The sequence below is a fragment of the Cimex lectularius genome, unplaced genomic scaffold, assembly GCF_000648675.2.
Source record: "Cimex lectularius strain Harlan isolate CLEC.00 unplaced genomic scaffold, Clec_2.1 scaffold19, whole genome shotgun sequence".
In the NCBI taxonomy this organism is placed as follows: Eukaryota; Metazoa; Arthropoda; class Insecta; order Hemiptera; family Cimicidae; genus Cimex; species Cimex lectularius.
In genome coordinates this window covers 1,149,574-1,166,845 of record NW_019392664.1, presented here as the reverse complement: position 1 = coordinate 1,166,845, position 17,272 = coordinate 1,149,574, and the positions used below count along the sequence as shown (strand labels likewise).

Here is a 17,272-nt window from a genome sequence, read left to right as displayed (position 1 = left end):
TGATAGGTCAATAAGATTTTTGAATACTTTACAAATCAAAAACACATATAGTGTTTTATAGAAAATCAATCAACACCAGTGCATTGGAAAAAATATCCATTGGTCTATGGCTTAATATGTAATGTCTATTTGAAAGAAGCCAATGACCAAGTTGACTGTTGGAACGGCTGAGGTTTTCCGAAGTGTTTTTCTTTCTAATCCATGCCTCAGACTAACAAGCCACGAGGAAGTGATCTTCAAAAAATCCACCTCAGCTAGGACAATCGGGTTCCTGGAACATAGTAATGGGAAGTTATTGTGGAGTGGCCGCATTGTCTCCCACTCTCAAAAGAGTCCGTGGTTGCGGGAAGGGGAACCGCCGACACCGGGGATATGGTTCCAGAGTCCGGAGAAACCTCAGTCACCTTCAGCACTCCTGAGGAGTAAGTGTTCATCGAGTTTGTCTGTATAAAGACGTGTTTCCAGGGGCGTCTGTATATAAATAGTCTCGTTAACCCTGTTGAAGTGAAGTTTTCTTTTGTGGACTTCTTCTATATTGAGCCGGTGCATAGAGGAACCCCAAAAAGCAGTAAGTAATTTTTTTTAAATTCAGCATGCTCATTAAATTATACAGCAAATTAGTCGTAGATTTTTAGATGTAGTTAATTTTTTTCACACTAATCCTTTCCATCTTTAATATGAACCCATTGAATGTATATACAATATTAGCCTAATCCAAAATTTACCTGTTGATCCAAAGGATAATCATAAACAAAGTCGATAAATGCCAATTATTTACGGACTGATGATATGATTTATGATCAGCCTTCAACTTTATATATTTACAAAAGATCGAAATTAGAAAGAATACACTCAGTAACTTCGTCGTGCTTTCCTCTTCATCAGGACTAATTTAAACGATTCATAGATTGTATCTTATGTTATTAATCTGGTGCTGTATGATTTCAATTTTTAATATCATTGTACTTGAAACCGTAAATTACTTAATTGGAAATAGATTTTTATTTGTAAGCCCTTTAAATTTGTAATTATAGTTTCATGAGATCTTTCTTTCTAACAATCATCCCTGATAGAATTTATTATGTATTATTTAAGTAAAAACACTTGTTTTAATACTAAAACAAAATATTTAATTATAATTATGTTAAGGTATAATAAAGAACCTAATTTATAAACGAGAATGAAATCGTTTTCGTCTGAAATGCAGCTGAAATCAGAAAAGCATCTAGAAAACAAAGTGGTTTAAAAAGTACATCGACGAATAGTTCAGCTTAAACTTGTGTTTACGATAAAAAAAAAAAAAACAGAAAACCGGCTTCATCGGCATCCCAAATCGTTCTTTTTTGGGATATGAACGAATCTATTTGAATAATCTTTCTAAGTGGGCAAGTCCCAATTCTTCAAATTCGGCTGCGTGTTTTTGCCCTTTTAAAAATTTAAAAATCTGTAAAGTACACTCTGACAGATTTAGACAGTACGCCACACATTTTAAACAATATCTTTTTGGATTTAAGATTAACAAAATCAATACTAAATCAGAAACTTTTTTCCTCATTCGTTTTCATCAGACCTTATTGCACATGTTCTTTGTTTGGTAAACAGACCAAATATTAAAAAATACGGTTTTCCAACTATTCAGCACAATTAACAACTACGTGACTGTTTTTGATGTAAAAGAAAAAATGTCAATGATTATGAACACTTGCACAAATTTACTTTATGATGTACCTTTTAAACTTTTGTTTTTGTGAAAAACACACACCTTTTTCTTATTGTCACAACAAACAAAAGCTTAATAAACTGAATCGAAAGTTACAGTCGATTCCTTTGTGTCCCAGGTATTTTAAACACCGTTGTTTAGCTTCCGTTCCGACGCGAGCTTTAAAAGGGTCTTCGGAAATTCTTTCGCTCTTAGTCACCCTCGATGGAATTCCTCCTGGATCCGAAAATCGATCGAGCTTGTCACGCAATGGAAATCATTTGTTACTATATGTATACCAGTCGAAAAATCTATCGATTAACCGGCCCAAAATAATGCTGATCGCGGTTTAAAACCTGACCCCGTGGATTTTAAAAATTAAAATACACATCGTGTATTTTTTGCAAAATGTTTACTGTCCGAGAAATAATCTAGTTCCGTCATTATCTCGGGCCGTTGTCCTCCCACGATAAAATAAACGGATGCCATTGATAAAGTATTTATTTTAAAGAGAAAATTAAAACAAACAATGAAGATGTATTATACGTTGTATTTCACTGTCCAAAGTTTTAGGAAAATACTTCAAAGATATGGTTATGAATTACTTAAATAAGAATAAAAAGTAAAACGATGTGTGCTATATCTTAATTGATTAATATTAGCAAGACGTATACCACGGCTGAGCCCAGTTTTCAAAATTAAATTTTACTTTACGTAAGTCATCGGTTGAGATAAAAAAGTCAGTGTCACGAGCGGGATTCGAACTCACGACTTTCGGCTAAATACGCCGCTGCTCTACCACTTGAGTTATCGTGACTTCGATCTACTCGGATACCAACTTCCCATGTCAACCCAATCTTTCGAATTTTCCATCCTTTTTGTCATTTTTCAAGCCAAATTCGAAAGGTTGGGTTGAGATGGGAAGTTGGTGTCCGAGTGGATCGAAGTCACGATAGCACAAGTAGTAAAGCAGCGGCGTATTTAGCCGAAGGTCGTGAGTTCGAATCCCGCTCGTGACACTGACTTTTTTATCTCAACCAATACCTTACTTAAAAAGATTAATTAATTGAAAAGATTTTATTGTGAAGATCGAACAACTGATTTGTATTTGTAATAAAAAAGTAGAATGATTTTTTTTTGCCTTATGATCTTTGCATATTAGCCATGACGAATTCTTATATATGTTGTTCAAATTGGGGGTTATCGGGAAAAAAGGGCCAGAGGCGACGGTGGGAATCGAACCCACGACCGCGGCGTGATGAATGATATTCTTGTCTTATACTTTGACAAAAAATTGCCCCCTTAACAATTTTATCGTACATAGACTTCAAAATTATCATTGCTTTTATTGCTTCCATTGTAGCAAACATTGCCCTATTAACCAAACAGACCTACGAAAAATTATTTACGAGTCCAGTTAAAATTAAATCTGCCCATCGATTATTAATAACATTACAACATAATATAAATAAAATTCATCTTTGCAATTTTCCTTTTAATCCTCCAGAGCCTCTTCAAAAAGAACCACCCTACTACCTAATAACTTGGAAACTGTTATATCCAAATATATCCAAAGGGCCAAATCAAAAACCAAATCAGGTTCGGCTAGGTTGAAACTTCAATAGGTATATTATTATAATGGTACTTCTACACAGAAAGCTAAATTTTTATTATGGGTAATCGAGTGGATCGAAGTCGCGATAGCTCAAGTGGTAGAGCAGCGACGTATTTCGCCGAAGGTCGTGGGTTCGAATCCCGCTCGTGACACTGACTTCTTTTATCTCAACCAATGCCTTACATAAAGATTAATAAATTGAAAGATGTTATTTTGTCAATCGGACCACGAAATCTAATGAATTTAATTAGTTTTTACGTTCGAAACCAATACATATTCTCTTCTTTCGTAGTTCGCAATGTTGGACCACAGGGGGAGATTTTGTTAAAACGCCCATAAATATTTATAAACCGGGCTGACTCGTGATTGCAAAAAAAAAAAATAAAATAAAAAATAAATAAATAAATAAAAAAAATAAAAACTTCTGATAGTAGTTACGTGCCTAATTTTTAACAGCTGTGGACCCAAGAAGTAAGGTAAACGAGTAAAACAGAAAAACAAGGAAATTCCCGCTTAAATGATAAATTTTGTTTAAATCATTCTGTTAGAAAACAGATGGAATGTAAAATAAGGAAATTCGTACTATAAGAAATTACAAAATTTTTATGGGTATCAAGGATTTCTTATAAAAATATGGGTTTTAGTTATTATTTTGCAATAACGAGAACACTGCCCATATTTGAGTTATGCTGATTCGCATTTACATCCATGAATATAGAAGAGAAAGTAACAATATATCTATATCAATTTATGCTATACATATATGGAACTGCGAGAAAGAGTGTTTTTTATCCAATGGTTTTTTTGAACCCTCTGACATTGCAATACTTTTACAAACTTATATTAGAACATGATTTTGTTTGTTAAGGGTTTTGTAAGGACAACCGACTAATTATATTTATTTGTAATTATTTTGACGTTTGATTTGTGATTTTTGATTGTTTTATATTTGGAAAGGAAAAATACCTGAGTATGAAGCAAAATCAACAGATATAAAATCTAGCCGGTGTTCTGAGGAAAAAACGGACACTCAATAAAATGAAACGTCCCATTTCTTACAAGATTAGCTACGGTGAAAATGGATCCTGAATAACAATACATTTTGGGGAAACTTCCTCCATCTGGGGATGCTATGACCTAAAAAAGTTGACACAGAGAATTTTGTGGTATACTTACGGCGTTCGATTGATACCTTCCCTACTAGATCTAAACAACTATCAAGGAAAAATAGAAAAAAATAATTTAGTCAGTGTTTTGTTAGTATTTTAAAAATTACAGGTGAAAAAATAGGTGAAACCACTTCACGTCTTGCCGGTGGCAGCCAATTGTGACCGTCTTTTAGTATTGTAGTCCGGAAATGTCAGATGTTTTATAAAGATGCCTGTTCTGACGCGTGCGAGGTTAAATGTTCATTGTTTTTAACCCTTTTGTTATCCGAGTACGAAGGATCTTTTAAACCCGATCAAGAAACACGACTTGTGCAATTTGTCTGAGGGACCAAACCCATCTCCTTATGCCGACTAATGGAAACCGGAAAAAACCACAAAGTCAATAAATTGTCCTAGAACCATATAACACCTTTTATGTTTTCTCAATTGATTGCTGAACTTTATTGTGAAGCCGTTAGGTTTCGTGGTCCGATTGACCAAATAAATTCTTTTCAATTAATTAATCTTCTTAAGTAAGGTATTGGTTGTTTGTTACGAGCGGGATTTGAACCCATGACCTTCGGCTAAATACACCGCTGCTCTACCACTTGAGCTATCGTGACTTCGATCCACTCGTGCGCCAACTTCCCATCTCGACCACCCTTTTGAATTTTCCCTCCTTTTTGCTATTTTCCAAATGTCGTGTAATCAGGATTCGATTCTCGGCGACAAATGAAACGGCCACGGGGAGCTTTAGTGAAGTATCTTCATTTTGCTTATTAACTTCATTAGGTTTCATGATCCGATTGACCAAATACATTCTTTTCAATTAATTAATCAATCTTTGTAAGTAAGGCATTGGTTGATACAAAAGATTTGAAAAATGGCAAAAAGGACGGAAAATTCAAAATATGGGGTTGAGATGAGTGGATCGAAGTCACGATAGCTCAAGTAGTAGAGCAGCGGCGTATTTAGCCGAAGGTCGTGAGTTCGAATCCCGCTCGTGACACTGACTTTTTTATCTCAACCAATACCTTACTTAAAAAGATCAATTAATTGAAAAAAAATTATTGTGAAGATCGAAAATATATTTACTAGTCCAGTTAAAAATAAATCCGCCCATCGATTATTTATAACATTACAACATAATATAAATAAAATTCATCTTTGCATTTTTGCAGTTTTATTTTTATGTTGAAGTTCGTCCTTGGAGAGTAAAAGACATTTTCTTCCTTTTACACAGTTACCATTTGTATAATATAATTTAGGAATGTAAATAATCATTTTTTAAAGCAGTGAATTATTTTTTTTATTGCTTATTAGTTATGTCTTACAGAGTCTAAGTGTTGATAAAAAATTAGGAAAAACCTCTGATCTAATAATTTTTGCGAAATGAAATGTTGTTGCCAGCCTTTTAGAAAACCTCTTGCACAAAAGTGCATTGTTTGGATATGCTATGCTTGGGTTGTAAGCAGGGCGAGATAAGACTGATCTTTTGCAAAATTTTACCAGACGCGCAAGTATGTTGCCTACTTTCCAGCGATATTTGGTTTTTATAACTCAGTATCCTCTGTAATTACGAGAATGAAACAAGTCAACAGCCATGCCATTTCTTGAACCAAGGATTAAGCAATGTCAACAATGATATAATTTATACAGGGTGTTCGGCTACTCGTGATACAAACTATGCCAGTAGATTCTACATGCAAAAAGGAACCAAAAAGTCCTAATTAACTATGGTCCAAATCTCAACAGTTTCGGAGTTATTTCACTTTTTATGATTTTTGAAGATTTCACGACCTTGCTTCAAATAAACAAAATTAAAAGGTTTTGGACAAATCCGTTGATACAATTGATAACTACGTTAAATTTCTAATAAGATCTGATGAATACTAAACTTGTAGATCTTCGTGAAATGGGCGTTTTAGTAGCGAGAACTTTGAATTTTTTTTTTTTTAAAGTTGGAAAACTTACTATGGTGATTCTATACTACTGTGTCCAAACCTTGAGACCAGCAAAATTCAGAAAACGTACTCTGTTTAATATACTTTTTTAATTACCTTTTTCAAAGATGAAGAAATTGATGAAGGAAAAGAAAAAACCGTGATTGAAGGAATGGTAAGAAGGAAAATTTAAAAAAAAACTTAGGGAAATTTTAAATGAATTTATTACACTTTTTTTTTTTTATTTGGGTTCGAAATCGAAATAGTAGTATAGTGGTCACACCTGAATTAAACATTTTTGACAGGATTTAAGTATAAAAAGGTAAACTCGTTCGGTCTGACTTTTTGGATTGGGTTTTTCATCTTATCTTTCGTTAATTTAGCTTGATAACTAGGTTTTTACAATCGAAGGACTTTTTTTGTAATCATGATTTGTATTAATCTGATTTGGATTTATTTTAAATGAAATCAGGAAAAACAGTCATCCCTTATAGGGAGAAATTCCTCACTTTTGCCAGTAAACATAGTCACTCGGGCATATTTCTTGATCTACTTCTTCGACTCTTAATCTCTGCAAATTAAGATTAAAATTAATCCAATTTCGTTAACGTGAAATCCTACCCATTCCAAAAAAGCCGATTCTTTTGTAAAACAATTTGACTAACAGGACGATAACATTAGCTTTATTCGCAATTGGAAATGGTTTTAGAAATAAAAAACTTTGCCTACCCTAGAAATTGACATACCTCTGGAATTAAAACGTAAATATATTGTTTTTTTTTAATCCTTATTTCTTGATTTGTAATTTGACGAAAACTTATATTATTATTAAATATTCTTAAACTAAAATTTACTTTATATGTTAATGAAGAAGGACAAGGGAAGGAGGGAAGCTGTGAACAAGCATTTTATGTAAAATTTTAACTTATTAGCTTACCACTTTTGAAACGACTTGTGATCTAAATAATATTAATATTATTCGTCTGTTTTTTTAAAATTCACAGGACGTTTGTGGAAGTTTTAAAACTTGATTTTATTACTACATGTTGGCCATTATTGTGAAGACATAGCCGGAGAATTAATTTAATAAATAACATTAACATAATATATGGCTGTCTCTTACCTGAATATACAAAATTTCATTTATAAATCAATAAAAAAAATTGTCCTCTTTAAATACAGTTTAAACAAACTGATCTATGCTAAAAAGTTGAACGATGATCAAATTTGAATTGAATCCAAGAGTCATAAAAAATATATGAATTTTCTCCGTATTTACCTATATTTAATTTAAACTAATTTAACAATTACAAGCGTACTATGTATAAAATTTTACTTTAATTTACAAAAATGAATATAATGATTGTAATTTAATTTGATAATTAATTTTTGATTTAGAGGACATCCTGTTTTATTTCCTGTTTTCTCACATTGAAACGACCAATCAAGACTTTCTCCGGTAACGACGTAATCCACCTTTTGATCGATTGGCAAAGAAAAATTACAGAATTAAAGATTAAGACAATTTGCCCGAGTTGAAGACACCAGAAATAAGTGTAGAAATATGTAGTTGTAAATTAAGTTTGCAGCGTTTTTAAATAAATCGATTTTATCTCTTTTGTGTTTTGAAATGTTTATTTAGTCATTATTGTTTACAAACCCTGAAATAGGATTAGTTGAGGTGTTTTTATTCATCGATTTAGTCGGAGATCTTCTATTTTTACAAGGCGTTTTGATGATTTAAAATGGGAGAAAATTAGTGCATTTTCATCTTTTATTTTTTTATTACCTTAAATAGAAAACTGCAGCTCAGACTGCTAGGAAGTTCGTGTATGCTGAATACGCTTTTGGAGAAAATACTGTCCGAAGTAGTGGAAATTATGATTTGGAAAATGCATAGGGCTCTGGTCGTCCAACCGTTGATGATGACCAAATTTAAGCTTTATCACAAATAACCTAAACTTAACGACACGAAACATCGTCAAGACACTTAGCATACTAGTGTTTCAAGGCATTTGAGAAGAATTTATTGAACCACATCTCCATCGGCAATTCCAGCCTAAAATGCAATATAAACCGTCTTTTAAAAAGATTTAAAACTTGGGATGGAAAGTGAATCGTCACAACAATGTTCAGGCAGGATAATCCTGGGGAAAACGCAGCGACCCACCGGCAACAACTTCAAAAGCCGGATTACAGCCAAGAAAGTTGTGCAACTTGGTGGGTAAGGAAGGAAATGTTTTATGATCTTCTTCCGCCCAACCGTTAATTCTCGTTTGCACTGAAGATTAAAGTCAGATATTTACCAATAAAACGTCTTGCATCGGCTAATCTCAACCCATCCACCAGGATAACACTCGGCCACGCGTGTGCAGACGCGGCAAAAATTGTGCTGTGGCTGGGCAGAGCTACCTCACCCACGGTACTCAACTGCCATTAGGCCTTCAGATTTTCACTTATTCCCGGCTAGAATCTGCAAGATTCTAAATGGAAAGACTTAACTTTACTTGAGGACTGCACAAAATACATCAAGGAGTTTATCGCTCAAAAAACTTAGAGGTTCTTGGAGGACTGGAACTACAAATTTACATGAAAAATGGCAACAGATAGTGGAAGAAAATGGTTCATAGATTTATGAGTAAATTTGTTTACAAGGACCTGAAATTTTCATTCAATTTACTATCAAAATATACAAAAAACTCTGGAACCTAGAATTCTATTGGGTTGTTTCACATGAAATGTCCGATTTTATAGTTTCAGAAATTCAGAGAGTATTTCTGTAGTTTACTTCCAATTGTTTACATATTATAATTAAGCAGTTATTAATCCTCCGCTTTTGTTTATAATGGTGAGCTCCTCAATCCATAACACACTTTTTAGTATACTTCCAAATATGAACATGACATTCGGCAGCTGAGGCTGCAAAAAACATCAGTGAGGCGTTTGAGTAAGTGTACATTCGCCGTTGGTTTGCCAAGTTTTCGGAAGGAATACCTAATTGGAAAACGAGCCCCCTCGGAAGACCTCCAACTTTAATTGACAACGAAGTCCTTAATCTTCAGGTGGAAGAAAACCACTATCGAACAGTCAGAGGACTCGCAGCACAAGTAAATCCAAGTGCAGCTACCGTGTCAAGACATTAAGGAACATAGGAAAAGTCAAAAAGCTTGATCTGTGGGTCGTGAACTCACTGAGCGACAGCAGTTAAAGCGCCTTGAGATATCACTTGCGATGAAAAATGGATTGCATATGACAATCAGCGTCGGCCAGGGAGTGGTTAAACATCGATGAAAGACCAAATTAACACCCCCAAAAAATTGATGGTGACCGTATGGCCGGCCAAGGCTGGAATGATTCATTATTCCTTTCTGCCTAGAGGTGAGACCATTACCTCTACCTCTACATCGTACTGCAAGGAAATTGCCGAAATGAATAAAAAATTAATAAATCGGAAAGAACTCCTCCACGACAACGCCAGGCCTCATGCTTCCAAACATACTGTAAACAAATTGAAAGAGCTTGGCTACGAACTTCTCCAGCAACCACCTTATTCTCCAGACTTGTCTCCAACAGATTTTCACCTATTTGGAAATTTAGACAACTTCGTCAAAGGAAAAAGTTTTGAAAATGATGTTCAAGTCCAAAAAGCGTTTTCAGATTTTGTTCAGTTCGGGCATAAAAAAGTTTATCACTCGTTGGGAATGTGTATAAAATCAAGGTAAATACATCAAATAAAATGATTTTGTTTTTATATAGTAATTGTACTAAAAAACCTTTACCTTGGAAACGTACATTTCATGTGATACAACCTAATAGAAGATGAGATTGATCGGAAGTTTAGGTAACTTCTCAAATGGAAAAGTTGTGGGCCATCAAGTTCGCTGGGTGCGGAAGGAGGTGATGTAAACCGCTACTGATCCCATCCTATCTTTATTTCCCAGATGTTAAGAAGGAAAACTATATTGTTTTTATAACATAAACAAGACTATGGACTATATGCCATGTGATTTCACATTTCATGCAAAGCAGTTTGGCATGTGATACTTCTCGAGAGAATGTCGCGCAAGCATTATTTTCCGAAAAACAGGATTAATAAACTATAACCTGGAAGAATTGATAGACCAGAATGATCGAAGATTTCAGGACAATGCCTCTGGGATCACCCTGAATCTGTCAGAGGATAGTTTTCTTTGTATGATTAATCAAAAGTCCATCTACGTAAAATTGTTTTGAAGAATGATATAATTAAATCCCCAGAAATATGCCAGGGTCTTATCAATTTAAAGTGCAGTGTATCATTGGCCAATTATTGGCCATGTTCTAAAAATATATGAATAATGACTTTGCTAAAAATAAAACATATAAAATAAAATTTTTGAACTAATAACAAAAATATTTAAAAACTAGGCTAATCAGATTTATACCTACCTACGTAGTTTTGACCATGCTCATTTAATTTCAAGAAAAAAATACATGTAGGTTGGCATTGAGTTTCAAAAAGTTCAGTGATTTCTTTGGTTTATTTCAACCGCTAATTGACGGTTATTACTCCATGCATAATGAGTTTCCCAATTTGATAATATCGAGAAAGTTCTGTCTTGATCATGCCTGTCCCATGTTTAGCGGGCCGCGACCTTTTTCAATTCGCTGTTAGTTACGTCACGCGACATATGGCAAGACAGTAAGAAAAAAAAATTACTGAGCACTCAGCATGCAGAGATACTGGATAAAGAGTGCTTGTAAACTTTATTAGCAGACCCCTTTCACTGATAAAGTCCAGGGCTTGACAATTTGAAACATTGATCTTTCCTGGTGTCTTGCTGGTTTATCTTTTTCTATATATTTTTTTTACGTTTTGAAACATGAAAATAAAATCGTGCTGGATAGTGACTTTAGCTACACAGGTACGGTTTTTCCCCAATTCGATTATCACTCACAGTATCTTTACCACTTCAGAAATGCAAGCTTAATTAGATTTTTAATCGTATGATAATTTTAAGAAAGTATTCGCTGTTTCATTTTCACACAGTCACTTTAAAACAATTATGGGCAGTTGGTATGCAAAGAGCATTAAAGGAACTGCCCCAGATGAATCAAGCAAGGTTCGAAGCGTAATGAATCGATTTGAATTGTGTACGCGCACTCATGTGTCTTTGTGTCGATTATAATGCTAGATTTGAAAACATAGGCGATTGTAAATGAAGACAGAGATCATTCAACGGGCGTTCATGGTCGACGGCCGTGCTGCATGGAAATCAGCATAGACATTTCGGAAACAAGGAGGGGGACGCTTCCGGAACTCGTATCTGACGCCACCGCCATCCGGAAACGCCTCGTGCATAGTTACAAACGGGATTTATTCTTTATTTTATGCACTTTAAAAAAAAAGAAGGTTTTTTTATAAGTATTAATCGAGTTGACGGTGGGTTTCACTTTTAGAAAAGGAAAAAATTATGTAACTTAACGGCATTTGTGACCCAAAACTATTCACTGCAGAAATTAAAAGAAAAAAGTTACTTTTATAAATTGAAAATTATGATATTTAAACACTGTCTTTAGGCTAAAACAAATTCTCATGTTTTTATCTATCTATGTATCTACCGATATACCTATGTTTGTAAAATATCTTAAACCCTATAATTGTTAAATCCATTATGTTTTAGTGGTCTAATTGATCAAATTACTTCTTTCAATTAATTATTCTTTTTATGTTATGTACTATATATTTGTATAGTACAAATATATGTTTGTTGTGCGATCAACCAGCTTTCATACGATGTTGATTGGGATTCGGGTTGTTGTCTTCAAACATACAATGTTATTATATCAACGCCCAAGCTTTCGACAAGTTTTATTGTCTTCTTCAGGGGATCTACAGAGACATAGGGACATAATCATTTAGACAGTTATAAATTGTATAAATGGTTATAAAATATCAGTTTTTTGTTACTTACAGATACAAAGTCAAATCGTAAACACATTGCACATTCCACGATATGTATATAAACAAACTATATACATATATAATAAATAAATAAATAAAAACCTCTTCTTAACCGCCTCTTACATATATAGGCATTTTTTAAAACCAGTAACAATTACTTAATAAATAATATTCTTTTTGTACATAAATATCACAGGCGTTTGACTAGAAAATTGTATCACGTTATCAGGTGGGAGGTTCCCCCACACTATCACCTAATGATAACAATCATTTACCACAATTTTTAAAAACAAGATCTTAATTTCTAATACATTGGTAATTCTATATTATCACAGCCTATATGTTATAATATATAAATAAATAGATAAATATGTACGCAAGTATTGTTACGATCTTTTGGGAGAGANATACTTATAATTATTTAAAGAGTTCTGCGATTTATGTACATGAACTCGTTTAAATAAATGACAGATGCTGGATCCGAGATAATCCAAAATTAGTGAGGCGCAACCCCAGGTAACTCGTTTTAACTGTCAGTATTTTTAGTCCGGACGGGATTACATGTCTTTTACCCTGGCCGGGGGTCGTTTCCATCTCCAGTGTTTATTTCCGTCCAGGCTCAAATCCAGCTGGAGTTTGCCATCGCCCTTTTACACAGGGACATCGCTCTCTTGGCTACGTCTAATTAAAACACCCCCGGCATTTGTCTTTCACTCTGTGAGGCTATCGCTTAAAGTACACAAAAAAAAAACCACCGAGTGTTTATTTTCGAAACGTCTTGATGGATTATGAAAGGGGAGAGTGGTTCATAGCAAGTTGGATTTAGATTTTAGATGGCTGATCCTCCTAGATATAGCAGGATGACGCGTTGGTTTGTCCTCTACAATGGGCGGAATTAATTAATTATAGAGAAAAGATAAGACTATAGAATAATATGAAAAGAAAATCTTTGAATCCTGCAACTCATTTTTGCGTTTTGTTAGCAAATAAATAATTATTATATTGTAAAGTATTGCAGCTAAATTACAATCCGGATATTTTCTTGATCCGCCATCTACAATTCGCTGATGTGTCAACTTCTTAGCAATTTTGGCTTCAGAAAGTAAAACAAAAATTGAACATTAAGAAAAAACATTGATAAACTAAAAACGTTATAAATAAAATATAAAAATAAATCAGAATAATATAAATAATACAAAAACCAATTGGCTACGAAACGATTACAAAAATTGGTCTAAAATTCTAACGACGAATCTGATTATATGGAATTTACAGAAAGAATACATAAATAAATTGAAGCATAAAATATAAATAAAATATAATATAAGAAAATGTAAAGAGTATATTAATATTTATTAAAGTTCTTAAGACAAAACTTAGACAAATATTATTTTACAGATGTAAAGCTCACTCAGTAAGCTCACTTTTAAAAAGTCTAGACTTACAGGTCTTTAGTTTTTGTTAACCATTGCTCTAAGATGTAGAGGAGAATCTGTAGCTTTGGGGTTCGGCATGTGATGATAATATGGCGGTATCATCAGCAAATGTTGAACCATAGGGTCAGAATAAGAATAGATATCGGCAGGGTATATTACTTACAACAGTCGGCTTAGGACGTTACCTTGCGAAACTCCTGCATCGATACTTTGCAAAGGAGAGAAAGAGGATCTAAACCGAATTCTAAAGTATAAACCAGGTACTGTTTAAGGATTAAAAATGTGTAATGGGTAGGATGCTCTTCAGTTTGGAGCACATCGTGAAAGGATTTTTTTTTAATAAGACTTTTTTACAAAATAATTTAACGTAAGGAGGAATAGTGTCCACAACACGATGGAGCTCTTCAGTAACAATGAGCTTTTTACTAGATCCTAAAACTTTTTCAAGGACTACCGTTAGTATTTTCCAGGTCCGGGTATCCTAGGAGAAGGACTTTCAACCTACACACGAACGAATAAGCCTTCGCACCAACACCAACATGTTAACAATAATAATAAATTTTACGGAATTAATATAATTTATAAAAAAAAATTAAATATAGAAATATGCAATTTTTGCATGCAAAAATGCAAAATATAACAATATAAAAGCAAAAAGAGGAAAACAAAAGAAAAAATTACTTAACTATTAAACAATATGTAAAGTAATAAAATAGCTTAAAAACCAAAAAATAATGTCAGCTTAAACCAAAAAATATCTTTAAAAAAATTGTTATTTTAAATTTTTAAATTGTCTTGTAAAATAATATAACATATTTTGCAATATTATATAAACATTACAAAACAATTACATAACAATGGGACGATTAAGCTAGTAAACATATTTTGTGCATATTTAGATGAATTATATTCAGTAAAAATTTCAATTAGATATAATATAAATTAAATATGGAAATATATACATATACATACATACACATACGGAAGTGCAAGTTAAATAATTTATATGAAAAACATCTTATTGTTACAGAAATAATGAAAGATAATTTAACGTATATTATACATAATAATTTATGATTTAACATTTCTGCTCGCTTGACTGTAGAATGAAGAAAAAGATGAATTAAAATTTGTAAGATTTGGAAAGTTATTGGCTGAACGCATCGTCAATGGGAATAGTTTTACTATAGTTAGGAAAATGGTAGGGAATATGAAATATGAAAAAAATATGCCTGATCAAGTAGCTCGGTACAGAAAAGTTTATTTGTCTATGTAAAAAAGGACTGTCAATGTAATAGTTAATTATTTTGAAAAGAGTAAGTAATTCAGAGCGAAGTAGGGGAAGTAAATTACTTTTCAAATTGTTTATAGTCATTATTAGTTACTCTTATTTTAAAGGCAAGAATTCTGAGAAATTTATATTGTACAGATTGATGTTTAAAAATTTGTTGTTGTTTTATATTAATAGAATAACCGCGGGACGTTTTATATCGTGCATATTTCGTCAACACTTTTACGATAAAGTATAACATCATAATTACAAATTTAAAATTTGACCGATTAAATTGAAAAGGAATGGACAATAAATTCTATTGTTGAATATTTACATGTTGCGCGCCGGTAATAAAATCCGGGGGCGGGGCAGCCCGATCTTTGGACCTCTGCAAATCATCAAAAACATAAACTCCAATTGTTATGCAAACACTGCCGGTAAAATGATTCTTGCCGGTTCGGATTATTTCCGTCACCTTTGTAATACGGAAAAAAGAATCGCCTGCAAAGAAACTCCTTTTACCCTTAAAGGGCAAGAGAATGGCAGGCGATAAACATGATATACTGCACTCAGCTCGTTGTCGCAATCGAAAAACCGATGGATTGAAAGAATTTAACAATTTTAATTTTTCAATTTTTTCCCTCTCTTAAGAAGACAACCGAGACGAACGACACAATAGTTACAGCGGTCCTTTAATTCGTTCCTTAACGACCATACGTACGACTACGACTTGGTTAACGATTTATGAGACCTTTTCTTCGATTATCATGTTATTTCTCCTAACCGTAAGAAATGTACCGTTTTGGTCCTTTTCTGATGTACACTTTATCATTCTAAAAATTATTAAATATTTTAAGATGAGAACAAAGGGAGATCATTGTAATTTGCCTTTTTAAACGGTATCTTTATACAGGGTGTCCTTTTTAGATGGGCTTGGCCGAATTACCCTTCAACCAATGAAGCTATAACAAAAACTAAAAAATACGTTTTAATATTTTTTATTCTAGTTTCAAATTTTCCTCATTTTTTCAGGCCCGTTCAACTTCAAAATTTCAAATACGAGCCTATACATACTGACATATCATTTTAAAGGATTTTTTTACGCTGAAACAATGGTGTAATCGGATTTTACATTGGTCAAAAAATGACAAAATTATGGCAAAAACATTGAAAAAACGCATTTCGTTTGTTTCGTTGTTAATTCCAACAATTCTCTTCTTCTCTAAAGTAAACATTAATTGTCTTTATTATTTACATTGTACAACTCGCATTATGAGAGCAAATCTTAATTCCTGGTATAATACGATAGTAAATATTAAGGGGCCGCAACGGTTTAGGCGTTGACACGGCGCTCATCGCTGTAAGGTAAAGGTCCCGGGTTCGAATCCGGCACCCTGAGGGTTTATATGACCTCTGCTGTTGCAAACCCTCGTAAAACAAAGTAACTATTCGTTCAGTATTCTATTCAAAATAACCGAAGAGCACATTTTTCCGATCAGTAGCGAGCTGATATGTACGAATAATTTATCGATTGAATAATTTTGAAGGATTCGAACCCGGGACCTTTACCTTACAGTGATGGGCGCCGTGTCAACGCCTAAACCGTTGGCGGCCACCGACGCCCCACTTTTCTCTATTACAAAACCGTATTTTTTATTAAATAATTAAACCAGATGAATCATGATTTCTTTATAAAAATTGGAATTAACTAAGTAGCGCCCAAATTTGTGCTTTATTTGAAGTTCGTTATTTAAAACGAAAAACTATTTGTTCATTCAGAGGAATGGAATTGTTCAAATTTTCTCAAGTTTTCAATTTTATGAAATCACTTTATACAATTTTTAAACTGGTTTAATCGTGGTTTAAAGTAAAATTTAAAACATATTAAGTTCAAACTACACGCCGTATTTGATTTTTTTTCAAATGAAATCCCTAACCATCGACTCACCTCTGTTGCTATATTATATCCTGTCTAAATTTTGAAAGCAGATAAATCAGTGAATCGAAATTGTATGTTAATATTCTGGCATGAAAAATGTTTAAATTGTAATTAATCTGATCTGATTTATTTTGAAAAGATATAACCGCCCCAAGTCCAAATTTTACTTCGCATATCCAAAAATATAGATCCGATATTATAATTTTCTAAATGTCATGGTTTTGGCGTTGTCGGAAACGATGGTGGAGACATGTTTTATATGAAAGGAACGATTT

At 33.3% G+C, this 17,272-nt stretch overlaps 1 protein-coding gene across 2 annotated transcripts in view; it reads left to right on the top strand.

Annotated features, from left to right (window-relative positions):
- The first annotated feature begins 389 nt into the window (after positions 1-389).
- Positions 390-17,272, top strand: part of LOC106662288 (SH2 domain-containing protein 4A-like) — a 91,346-nt gene continuing 74,463 nt past the window's right edge. For both annotated transcript variants that reach the window (XM_014386280.2, XM_014386279.2), the window contains exon 1: positions 390-568. The gene's annotated coding sequence lies outside the window, so the exon portion shown is untranslated. The remainder of the gene's footprint in view (positions 569-17,272) is intronic.